Source organism: Bombus vosnesenskii, unplaced genomic scaffold, assembly GCF_011952255.1.
Source record: "Bombus vosnesenskii isolate JDL3184/JDL3185 unplaced genomic scaffold, Bvos_JDL3184-5_v1.1 scf7180000013267, whole genome shotgun sequence".
Classification (NCBI taxonomy): Eukaryota; Metazoa; Arthropoda; class Insecta; order Hymenoptera; family Apidae; genus Bombus; species Bombus vosnesenskii.
The window spans coordinates 3,597,296-3,609,943 of record NW_022882927.1 but is presented as its reverse complement, the minus strand read 5'-3'; the positions used below and the strand labels follow the sequence as shown (position 1 = coordinate 3,609,943).

Here is a 12,648-nt window from a genome sequence, read left to right as displayed (position 1 = left end):
AATAAACGTCTGAACTTAAACATACTGGTGGGCTCGGGTTCCAAGAAAAATAGCCGCCAACTAGAATATGTATGGTCAGATCTAGCTACAACGCCTGCAACGACAAAAAAAAAAAAAAAGAAAGGCAGAAGGTCTGGTGAAAAATAACGCCATTTGCAACCTCAAAGATGTCTCGGACGGATCTTCTAGCCGTACATCACGCACCGTTACCCATACGAGGTACGGCATCATGATTTATTCGAGTCGCGGTAAGGAAAGTTTTAAAGTGGCTCAACATTCGCGTAATATATCGGTCAGGAACTACACGGAGGGATAAAACTTAAGAAGGAACGATTCTCGTGGTTAACACCGCGGATCTTCCATTCTAAGAACATTTGCATTTTGAAGAGGACAAGGGCTGTTGAATATTCGGAAACAATAACCACGGTAATTCAATGATACGTAACGTATCAATACGGTTAATGCATGTAAATGGCCGGTGCAATATATTATATTAAAGTTGGTAATGTAATATAATTTTGTTACTCTCATTACGCCGCCATAATGGATATAGAAAGTACGGGTAATTTAATTACTTTAGCATGACGGCCACGCACCATTGTAAAATTTTAGTTTACGGTTTCACGGGAAATTCAACGCACGCCGGACTATTGCAAAAAGGATAAAACCTCCCCTCGTCGACTTATTACCGAAATGTTCCATCTAGCGGGGCTGTAGCTTCCGGCCGCAGAAATTACGAAGTCAAATGGCCCACCGCCATGCGGCACGAAAGTTTTTCTTTTTCTCATTCCCGCACGCCCTCTGAATGAGACATAAATTACTCGTGTAATAGGATTTTGAATCGCGGTCGATGTTAATCCTTGATTTATAATGTAGGTCGGCAGCCGAAGATTTAGCATGACATTGATGATAACTAGCTGACAGCATCCGCCAATGTGTATCGTGCGATAAATTATTATTATTATGCTCGTTGATCCCTCCTAATTTTTTAGGGAAGAGGGGGGGGGGGAGGTGTATTTATTAAAACGTCCGATTCGTTGCTTCTCGTAATTGGAACGTTCTGAATTTCATCTCTTTGCCCAACATTTACGCGCCAACGTTAAACGAAACACGGCGTATTTTTTAGCTTAGCAAGAGGTTCTCGCGAAAAATAAATTAACACGATTTCGAACGTTATCAATTATAACAGACGCACGTTAATAACGTTCATCGCATATAACGGACATCGCGTCTCGATCTAGGTCAACCGAAATATTTTGCTAGCTGTTTCCGTTATTGAAACAGCGAATGTTAAATCATAATTCATACGGTTACATTGTTTCGCCAATGTAGAGACGCGAAACCACTTCCCAACGACTGAATATCGCTATTCAGCGATATTTCCAGCGGAGCTATTGCCTTAACGTTTTCGTCTCCTCTGCGGGTATCTTGTTGCCGTTTTCGATCGACCTAGATTACATTTACCGAATTAGCGATATAGGTCGAGTGAATTATATCCGTTCGTTTAAGCAGTTATTTCTGTCGAAAGTCTATCTTTCCAGTCGTGCTGGCAGCATCCCTTTTACAGCCGTTAAAAACAGACACCGGGCTAAATTTAACCGGGTCAAGGAATGGGACTAATCTTCGAAACTGTTACCATTAGGAATTTTTATTTTATTTTACCGTACCATACGCAAATCTTCCGGCGATTATATCGCTCATAAGCGTCTGGATACTTTGGAATTGCAGTAACATTACGCGAATTCTACGAAAGGCTACAAATTAACTATTAATTACTAATTTATGTTTATCAGCAGACTGCAAATTTAAATTAATTATTAACAGACGTAACAGTGAAACGTTTTATTATTTACCGTTCGTGATACTACGTACATTCCTGTGCATGAGGATTAGGGCATCTTCTGGTGTAATATAAAATACGACGAATGGTTTAAATAATGAAAGGAACAATTAGACGGCCATAAGTTTGCGTTCGTGTAAAATAACGATAGAAGAATTTTTAGAAATTATTTTTACGAATTACAAGAGAGGCATAACTTCCATTTGCGATTCTAAGCTCATACAAATACATCACATAAGAATATTCCGATTATTTATGATGACACTATAACTTTTTAATATTTTGTATCGGAAATCTTCCTAACATCGAATATACGTAATTTATAACAAATTTCTTCTTCTTTGATACGACTGATAATTGACATAGGACAGAATTTAACGAATAATATTATAGACGTTTAATACGCACCAGTCTACCACCACCATACCATATAGTTAATTGCCATAAATGTATTATAAATAGCTGTACTAATTACGAAGAATAAAACCATCCCAGTTCGATTCGATCGTATTTTTCTACTTAAATTACATCGCGTCAGAAGTGAGCAGGTGTCTGAATACTTTGGGGCGGCGATTAAACGAAACGCGATTGTTAAAAATGGTCGACAAAGGGAGACACGGTTCGTAGAACTGGGGAGAGAAGAAAAGGGCGAAAGAACACGGTCAATCGGCGAGCGATATCGCGAAAGGTCACGGCTTTTCTTGACAAATGACGTCCTTGCACCGTCACCGATGGACTCGAAGTGGTATCTCGGTGGTCTGTAGGACAACCGAAGTACATTATGAAAGCATTTGTAGCTTTCCACTGACGTTGCTCCCGAGAATTGTATCGACCACGGGGTTTGCCACGTAGACACGTGAATATACCCGAGTTTCGACCAGTCGAAATGCATCTTGGAATCCTGCCCGAACTTCTCCGTTGTTTCCTCCCGAGATTTTGCACGCCTTATCGGATACGCTCGTTCGAATTTTAGAATTGTATTTTCTCTTGGATATCTGACCGACAAACCATACCGGCAAAAGGGGATAAATAATTGAGCGACTTTCCAGAGAAGAAAACCTTTCCTCGTTGCGCGAAATAGTATGTTGGTGAAAATATTCCGTGCACTATCTGTCAATGTGATATTATCTTTTTCTTTGACAAATCGCACGTATGTTTCAAAGGTAGTACAGTTTAAAGGAGGTCAGCGGGAAAACGAAAAACTATTTTGCAAATTTAGTTTTCACTTCGTACACTCTAAACAGCCAATAATCTTTTGTAAGAGATATTAATCAGTTGAGAAATAGACAGGAAAAGATCGTAGAATTAAATGGACGATACGCGGACACGGAGAAAAAGAGAGGAAAATATTTTTCAGGAATTTTTCAACCACTTTAATACTTACAACGGGAACGAAACGTTCTCACTTTTCTGAAGATTTTCACAATGCTTGTGTCTACGAGACATTACACGACTGACGATTAGCGTGTAGCTTGTCAGGTGTTTATCATTAAGCAACGTCCTACACTTTCACACGTGTGTCCCAGAGGGAATTGTTTAAAGGCAAATACAATACGTGCTTAAGAACCCACATGGAATATCGCTTTTTTTTTCCACGATAAAGCTTACCTACTGGTAACTAAAATATGAGAATATGACACAAAATCGATATACCTTCCATTGGAATAACATCAAGATATTCCATCTACGAAGCAAAAAGATTGGCCGGTTAATATCGGACAACAACGATGACCTAATTTCTAAAGATTAATAGGCTTACGGACGGAGTTCGACCTTTGCTCCTTTACGAGATTAAAAGCAAATAGACAAATATGGACAGATCGATCGCCGGCTGCCTCTTCCAGCGATCCCGAATCTGCCTTTTATTTTTAAGCTCGAAGCCCTTCATAAAATATACTCTGGCCGTATCATCTAGATTGATATAAAAAGAAAAAGAGACGGAGAAAGTAAATCAAAGGATAAACTAGATATTTTACGATAGGTACGATATCAAACGTGTACCATGTCGTTCTTAAAGAGGCTTGTCAATAATCTGAACATTCCATTAATTCGTTTCTACATCCACGAAACCATTATTTTTCCCACCAACTTTAAATACTTAAATATCAGTGCTTGCATTAACGTAACAAATTCTATTAATTTCGAGAAACTTTCTATTAATCACCTATCCGTAATTTAGCAGCAAAAGTATTTACGGATAAAGAGCTTGTCTCTTTAAACGATAATTCTGTTATTATTCTATTATTCTATTCGAAATTTCGCGATTGAAAAACAGAATTAGCTACATTTTTAACACAGATTTCAACTGTGAATTATGTAATTCATTTCAAATTCTACCGGTGACATTTACACCACAGTACTGTTGCGACATATAGTTTATCAATTTTCTTCGAAATTCTTGCAAATAATTTTCACAATTCTCCGTTTTCAATTCTCAAGTCGTAATCCTGCGCCAGTACAAAATTACGATAATTTCTTTAATAATCTGCATGGATTATCGCGCTGAATACGAGGCCAGCCAGTGTTCTGATATTTATTGGAGCGTACCTTATCATTTTGGGGAAGAGAAATTTTATCGTTCCGATCGGGGACGATTACGAGGTGGTGATACACAGCCGAATTCGGTGAAATTGTACGCGAAACTTTCCGTGAATTACACGGCGACAAGGGGTTTAATCTTTCGCGTGGGACCAATCGCGTTATCGAGATATAAGCATAATCGAGCTGACGGCGGTGTACACGAGGCGATAGCCGATATACGAGGCAACGGATAGCACAGGCTATATTCGAAACTGATAATCGTTGACGATATGCCGTGGCCGATCGATAATCAAGGGGCTTGGCTGGAAAACGATTCATCGTGTCTGTGCAATCGCGACCACACAATGAAATTATCTAGAATGACAGGACACGCGTTGTGCATCTTCTGCGAAATTATCTATAGAATGACGGAACGCGCGTAACGTACCGTCTACGTGATGCAGTAGCGCACAGTTTGGCGAAAGAAAAAAGAAGAAAAGAAGAAAAAGCAGGAATTAGGACGACGGATGCCGTCTCTCGGTGCGTTGTCATTTCAAAAGGGAGGCGAGATATAGAACGAGGAAAGGCCGAAAGAGACATACGCGAGGAACAAAAGGAGCACGATGCCAAGGATAACAGCCGGCAACGAATGCTGAAACTGCATGAGAAAAACAGTGTGTGGAGTTTGTACCTTAAAATCGACGACCGGATGCACTGGTTCCTCTGTTTGCATTCCGCCGGAACTATTGTGCTCCAGGCAAATGTACGAATGCCGAGTAAAAATTTAATTCTATTCCTTGCCAAAATACATTTCGCGCAGAAGGGGTACGCTGGTTACGGGGTTCTAGGACACCGCGGTTTTGTTCCTAGTTTTCGTGAAAATTAGTAGATTGCGGATTCGCATAAAATACAGTGACGTGCATGTGATAGGTTTTTCGCTTTATATTATAATATTTAAAAAAGTTCGAAGTAATGTTATATAATTAGGTAACAACTGTTTATTTTGTAACATTGTTTAGTTAAAATCCTTTCGGATATCGTTTTTGGAATAGAAAACGAGCAATCTACTTGGCTGGAATCTTTCGATCAATCTATTAGCTCGACGATGACATTCTATATTCTTCCAAAACGAACAACTTGAAACTACAACAGCTAATATTTATTCAACAATTCGATAGCAGTAAAATTCTTGCCCTTTCTTCTTTGTGCCTGCCTATTTCTCGAGACTTATTTCGAATCGTCTGAAAGACTGTCCTGATTGTAGGACCTCACGCCCATATCTCAACATCTGACAGCAGCTCCAGAGTTTCTCACAATGGACGAGCTAACGAGAATTCGGTTAAACGTTCTCGGTCTTCTTTCTTATCCTGTTCATTCGATTAAATAGATGTACCTATCGAGATCCTAATTCTAACTACAAAGTTCTGTGTATAAGGTAAAAGGTAATAGTTTCCTAACAAGATGCTATGCTTTAAAGGTCTTCGAAAAGCTATAGAGTAAACAATACAATCAAGCGTTTAACAGCAAAGTGACGTAATTGATACTGAACCGTTGAAAAACAAGGTGATTATAACACCATGTACACAGAGTAACGAACAAAAGGTGGCTTAAAATAGGAATTGAAGCTCGGAGGATAAAGATCGACTTGAAATGCGCGAACACGTTACAACATAATCGAAGTGGTTTGATCAAATGGATTAAGCTATTTGTTCATTGTATTTCGCGATCAAAAGGCCAAAAGAATGGTATGAGCAGAGATTTACGGAATAGTATTTGATGAACAAATAAAGCGATATAGCGCATGAGCACGTCAGAAAATAGAAATTGTTAAAACAATGGATTTTTCTGCAAATTCAGATTTGTATGAACACGTCTAAAGATATGTGTAAATACAGATATTTGTTACACGCTCCAAATATCATAACGAGAAGTTTGTTTTAGCAATTTTGTATACCTCTATACTTTGTATTTTTTTTTTTTTTTCGAAAATCTATTCTAAAATTTACTACACCAAGATTTTTATACATCGACCAACAAATATGAAATAACTATAAATAAAATCCACTAGACTTTGAGGATTAAATAATCAATCAAACGATTTTCTTCTAATTTTTGTTACACAGTTGCCGCGATAATCGTCGTAATTTTAATAAATAGCGAATGAGTTAATAAAAATATATTAACACGGAGGAAAGCACAATGTGTTTGTTCATGTTGTGTTAAATGGGCTTATCCATACGTCTCGTTCTTTTCGTCTGATCATTAAAGAATTTCGATTCGTTCAAGTTCAAAACATTCGCCACTGCAATCGAATTCGATCGATGTCGAGGTAAGTTACGAATCTTGTAATATACGTTTGGAGCCTCCGTTTGTTTCCAGCTCGGTTCCGCCCTTTTTCCTTCATCTAACGCTCCAGGCCGGCGCACCACGACCTACCCTTAGTTCGCCTAAGTCTGACGCCGGTCGAATTATCATCGCGACCTCTCAAAGCCTTTCCAAAATTACTTACGAACTCATGGGCCCGTAAGTCCAGACTGCTCGAAATTAGTTTCCACGAAAGCTCTCTGGCATTAGGTATGTACGCTTTCCAATTCGTTAAGAGGAAACTGTCGCCCCCTCTTTAGCCTTACTCGACAACTCGTCCTTCAGACCGCCACTTTCTCTTATTCACCGGTCTGTCTCCATCCCTCTACATTCTCTAAATCACCCTCACTTAGAAAAAAATATCACTGCTAAATTTGCTTAATGGTAACGAGGTTAGTACTTCTTTCAACAGAAACACACCGTTTCGAGGGTTCGCTTTTAGCGAATGGATAAACAGTATAATTCGAGCCAATGGCCTGTAATTTATCTTTGTATGCGATATCGCCTTTCCAACTCTCGCTACGTTATTATAATCGTTTTTATGCCTCGAATAGAAACGAATTGTTCCGCTTAACGAGCTTCCCGTACTTCATTGTTCGAACGTTCGTTGATTTATTTTACGTTATTCCCTTCGTACATTTTCAACATTTCAGCGTTTCGCCGAACATGATTCAGTACAATCCGATATTCGATTATCGGTCGATCAGGTTAGATTTTTCGGCGCAGGGATTAGTAGTATCGGTCGGTGTTTGGTCAGCCAAGAAAGTGGGTGGGTCGTCCATTACGCTACCCGGTGACCGGGTTAAGAGGACATCGCGTCGTTTAAAGAATCATCCCATCGACAAAGCAATTTGACTATCGGATAATCATTCGTTGTAGAAAATATGACAGTGCCTTCCTATTTCGAACGATCTTCCGAATACTAAAGCGATCGACTGTCCGTGTCTATTATTGGGTCACCGTATTTCACGCAAACCCTACTGCTATTCTCGAGCTTTTGGAATTCAATCTTCCTCCTATTTTAACAAACGAAACAGGTTTGAAATATTTGAAGGAAACGTCCAGCATACCAATAACCGTTTTTTCATATTTTCCTTAAGCTTGAAATATTCGTTAACGTTAGAAAGATACAATTGAATCGATAAAGACGAAGAGAACACGAGGTTCTATATGTACGTGCGTATAGAACTGGATGCAAGTATTTCAGAAGTAAATGGGAAAATTGTCCAACGTTCTTTAAACTCTTTCGCTGAAGCTATTGGCAAATTTATGAATTGTTAAAATTGATAATTGTACCGAGGATACATAAGTCATTATGTATTTCCTATTTTAATATCCACCACATGAAGAGTACGTATTAACCAATAGGTAAATAATTATATGCAAAATCCACACGAATCGACTTCCTTTTTTACTTCTCAAATATACTTATTGCAGCACCCCGAGATTTTAATCCACGTTGAAAGAGTGAAATCCTCAGATATTGAAAGAACTCGAGCAATATTCTCGACGATACAGATAAGATACACATAAATCGTAAACGTTCGAGTCACTATCGAGAGAGCTAATCGCGACATTATTTCTGATCAACGCCAAGATTCCGGTCGGATATTCGTTGAAATCCCAAAGCACTCCGGAGAACGTAATAAGTCTCAGACTGGACTATCTGAAATCAGCATCTCCTTGACGCAAAATGTAAATTACGACCGGTAAGATAGCATTCGAACGAAACGGTGAAATAGAAAGAAAGTCAGTTTACACGCGATTTATAGGGTCGAATCGGGGTCGATTTAACGACGCCTCGACGGCGAAGCAACGGCGCCAGAGTAGCGAGCTATCGATTCGGTTCGATTGCCGAAAAATGGTAATGCGGTCGGGCAGAACGCCGAGGAGACGTTACTTCCCAGGAAGGACGTCTCAATTTCGATGCTACGTGCCGTAGGAATGCGGAAAGAGGCCACTCTATGCGAACAGACAGAATTTTCTTAGGGCCGTGAGAAAGAGCTCCGACGCGTGTGAACTTAAATTTCACAGTCAAAAGAACGGAAAAATCCCTACCTGATAGAGGGAAAATCTAACTCCTCGTTCTCGGGTATTTTCTTCCTCGACAAACTATACTTGCGCGATCTAAACAAGCTATCGTGTCGTAATAAATGAAATAAATGAAATAATTAGGCGCTTCAAGCATCTGGTAATAATCGGAAAATAATTTGCAATTTATCTGAAGGACGAGTGGTTCAGAAGCCACACTGATCGATGCTCACTGCAGCCGCTGATCTTTTTTCATCAATTGCCTCATTTATTTCAACACATACAAGCTCCTACCTTGTTTTAGATTTTTATCCGACCTATCTCACTGTCTTATTTATAGGTTACTCTGTATGTCCTCTTTCTTTTTATTCGTTTAGAGTTTCTCGCGTCTATAAATAAATAAGAATAAAAAAGAAGAAGACACGACGTGACAAAAACTGTTCCTTTTTATCTCACAAGTTATCATCATTTGTTTCATCTTCTTGCAAAGAATGAATTTATAGAAGTACGTCGTTTGTTCTTTGAGAATCGAATATTAATCGTGTACTTTTTCCAATATCGAATTATTCTTACTCTTCAAGTCGTGAGAAATTATTTTTTCGCGTGAGTCGGGATAAATAACGTCCGGAGATAAGAAATCATTTTCTCGCGTGAATCTGTGTAAATCCGGAATCTTTGAGCAACTGGCGAGAGATTTTTGAGAGAATTTTCTACCACGAGGATAGTATATACCACTTCGTCCGGGAGCTGACGTCTCGTGATTCATGAATCCACGGTCAGCCGGCTAAGAACAAGTCAACCATTGACGCTTTGGAATATGTTCGACGATCGTCAGGGGTAACAGACACACCACCGACAGACGTCTGTGATTCATTGCACCGGAGTTAAGCCTATTCGCATAATCAGACAGCAGCGTATCACCTCTGTCATTAATTACGAGGCCGTGCAACGTACATTTATCAAGTTAAATGGTTGGAGAACCTGCAGAGATTGGGTAGGCAGACACAGAGTTGGCAAATGGTTGTGACAACGACGAATCGAACCTTCCGACCGACTAACAAGTATAAAGTAAAGTTGGTAATAACACCGCTTGACAAAAGGAAATTAATTTTCGAGGTAAGCTAACTTCTTGAAGTTGAGAAATGTCTGCTAAAGAAATTTCGAATTCACGTTACGCTACGAAGGAGAGGGTTCGACGATCGCCAACCAACAAATGGATTTGCGAATAATTCGCACGGCAAGTTTCGAGCCTTAAATATCACTTGAACTTGGTAAATTCGAATCTACATATTGAAAACTTTGGTGGAGACGCTGGAAACCTCCCTCGATTGCTGTACCTTCGGAAGATTATATTTTCTTAGGAATTTCACGCGGTACGAGATAATCGCAATGCCGCTTAATATCCTACGACGAAACGAATAAACGAAGGAACTTGAATAATTAGTTTCGAAGACTTTTTGCTTGTACCATTCCACTTATGCGTCCATTTATGCTCCCATTTGTATAAGTATAGAAAAAGGAACAAAAGATCTCCGATCTTCCTTCGTCGTTTCCTTGCGGTGGCGGGCAGTATGAAAGTTTAAAATTCATACTTGTGCACGAGTACAAATACATTACATTAATAGTAACTTCGTACTGAACGTTTTCTTACTACGTTAATTCCGAAGAATTTAATCGTTCTTGTCAAATAAATCTGTTTTCAAGGGGTTGAAATACTTTTCTGTGTCGCTTATCCCTACAACTTTCTTTCGTTCATCGTTGTATCTCTCTAACGTTCCAAAACGAACTCTTGGCATCTTTTCGCCCATTCATTTGCCTTTCTATTTCTCAAAGCTAACAAGAATAGCGAAAGTTCATTCGCGCTACTGAAAGGCACGTAAATATCGAAGGCAGATGGTTGCTGAATTAGACATCGATCCAAATGGATTATCCTCGAGAACACGCTCGTTTCGGAGCAACGAACGATGCGCTCTCGATACACCTTCAACGTACCATCAAGCCGCATACATCACAGAAATGGTTCCCTTTTAACTGCCACTCAATTTAAGACCCTCCGAAGCTACATTTCCCTAATGGAACCCCGGTTTACCCAATACGGAGAATGATAACGCTACGTTAACATAACATTCCGGTTGCCCGGAATGCAATTTCCACCGTTTCGCTTGCGAAAACATCACGGTAAAATTCGTACGCAAATATTCCAACGGAGCGTATCTTTCCGCATATCGGCCGGAGAGAACAGGGGAGAAAAAAATGTTACTGCTCGAATTGTTTACGTTCAATTTCATTTAGAAGTTTGTTTACGGATCGGAGATGCGCGTGCGGAATTTCCCATGGTTCGTTAGCAACGCGAAATTCGTCGAAGCGAAATACACGGCAAGAGGTTAAAGGCAGTACGGTGCGGGGTACGTGCGACGAAGGGAGCGATAACGACGTGGCGGAGGTTTCCGCGGGGAAATCGCGCGGAGACTTTGACGACGGGTGCACCGTGCACACGGCCACCAGAGAAGGTGGAAAGCCACGAACGTCGGCGACTTAGCGTTCAAGATCGATGGAGGAGACCTGCAGCGGCCTAACCCTTGCGTTTTATCGAGCTGTGGCACCGGAACTGGTGCCTCTCGCGGCCACGAAAAACAGAGGCAGATAGACGAAAACAGAGAGGAAAATACGCCGACGAGAGACGACAACGTACTTGGGTACGCGCGATGCATCGTGAACTTAGCTGCAACTCGACTCGACGCGGCTTCGTGTTCAAAATATTTCGATTCCTCCCGCGGATTTCTTCCAGCAGGTTTCGTCCGTCGAAATTCTTACAGATATCGCAGCTCGATCGTCTAACACGATAAAGAAGAACAAACATGGCCATATTTCCGATAACGCCAAACAACCTCGCGTGTATTGTTGTATCAACAAGGACAAGCAGACCGTATAAATAACACGTCTTTCTACGGAACGTGTAGAAAAACGTCGACGACAACAAGGGAGGAGCGAGAGACTACGTAGCATACAGAGACCGCGTATTAAATAACGGAAAAGTGAGAGTTACGGTGATCACCGGTGTATACAACGATGCGTGAATTACATCGGATAAAATGGGATATTAATGTGACTGACCTTTTTTGTTGTTGATCGGAGACGATGATTGACGGTGGACGAAGTCGATGTACAACCGGAGGGCTGGCTCGAAAAACAGAGTGTACGAAGAGGCAACCGGCGAGGACGACGACAACGTCCGTACGAGTCTCACGTTTAGACTACGTGCGTCTCTCCGGTCGTCGGTGGCGGTGACAGTGGCGGTGGTGGTGGCGATAGTGGCGGCGGCGGCGTCGGCGTCGACGGCGTCGAGTGGCGGTGGTGGTGGTAGTTGCTTTCTGTCCTCCAAGCGGGAAAAAGAAGGGAGGAGAGGAAGAGAGAGACGAGGAAAGACCGATGTGATCGAAGTCTCGTGGCAAACGGTCGTAGACTGAGTGAACCCGAGTTCCGACTGAGCGGCTGAGTTGCTGTGGCGGCGACGGTGGCGCCACGCCGCGGAGGGTTACCCGAATTACCATCGATCCATCGAAAATGGTATGAGGTAAGCTAGGAAACGAGCGCAAAGAGGAGAGAAAAGACGAGAGACAGAGAAAGCTACACCGACAGAGGGTCGAAGAGGGTGCACGACCAACGGAACCCTATCGCCAGGGGTTCGAGAGGAAAAGGGAGAAGGAGGGCGACGAGTCGAGTCGAGAAGAGGGCGGGGCGTACGCGTACCACACGTTTCTATCTCTATGTTCTATACCTATTGCCTTTCCCTTCTTTCCTCCTCCTTGTTTTCCTTCTTTCTCCTTTCACCCCTCGCGTGCCTCACTCTTTCCTTATCCCTTATTTACCACCCCTTCTTTCGCTTTATACGC

At 41.2% G+C, this 12,648-nt stretch overlaps 1 protein-coding gene across 1 annotated transcript in view; it reads right to left on the bottom strand.

The window, feature by feature from the left end:
• Window positions 1-12,234, bottom strand: part of LOC117230620 (complexin) — a 322,043-nt gene extending 309,809 nt beyond the window's left edge. The window contains exon 1 of the mRNA XM_033488233.1: window positions 11,873-12,234. The gene's annotated coding sequence lies outside the window, so the exon portion shown is untranslated. The remainder of the gene's footprint in view (window positions 1-11,872) is intronic.
• Between the last annotated feature and the right edge of the window lie 414 nt (window positions 12,235-12,648).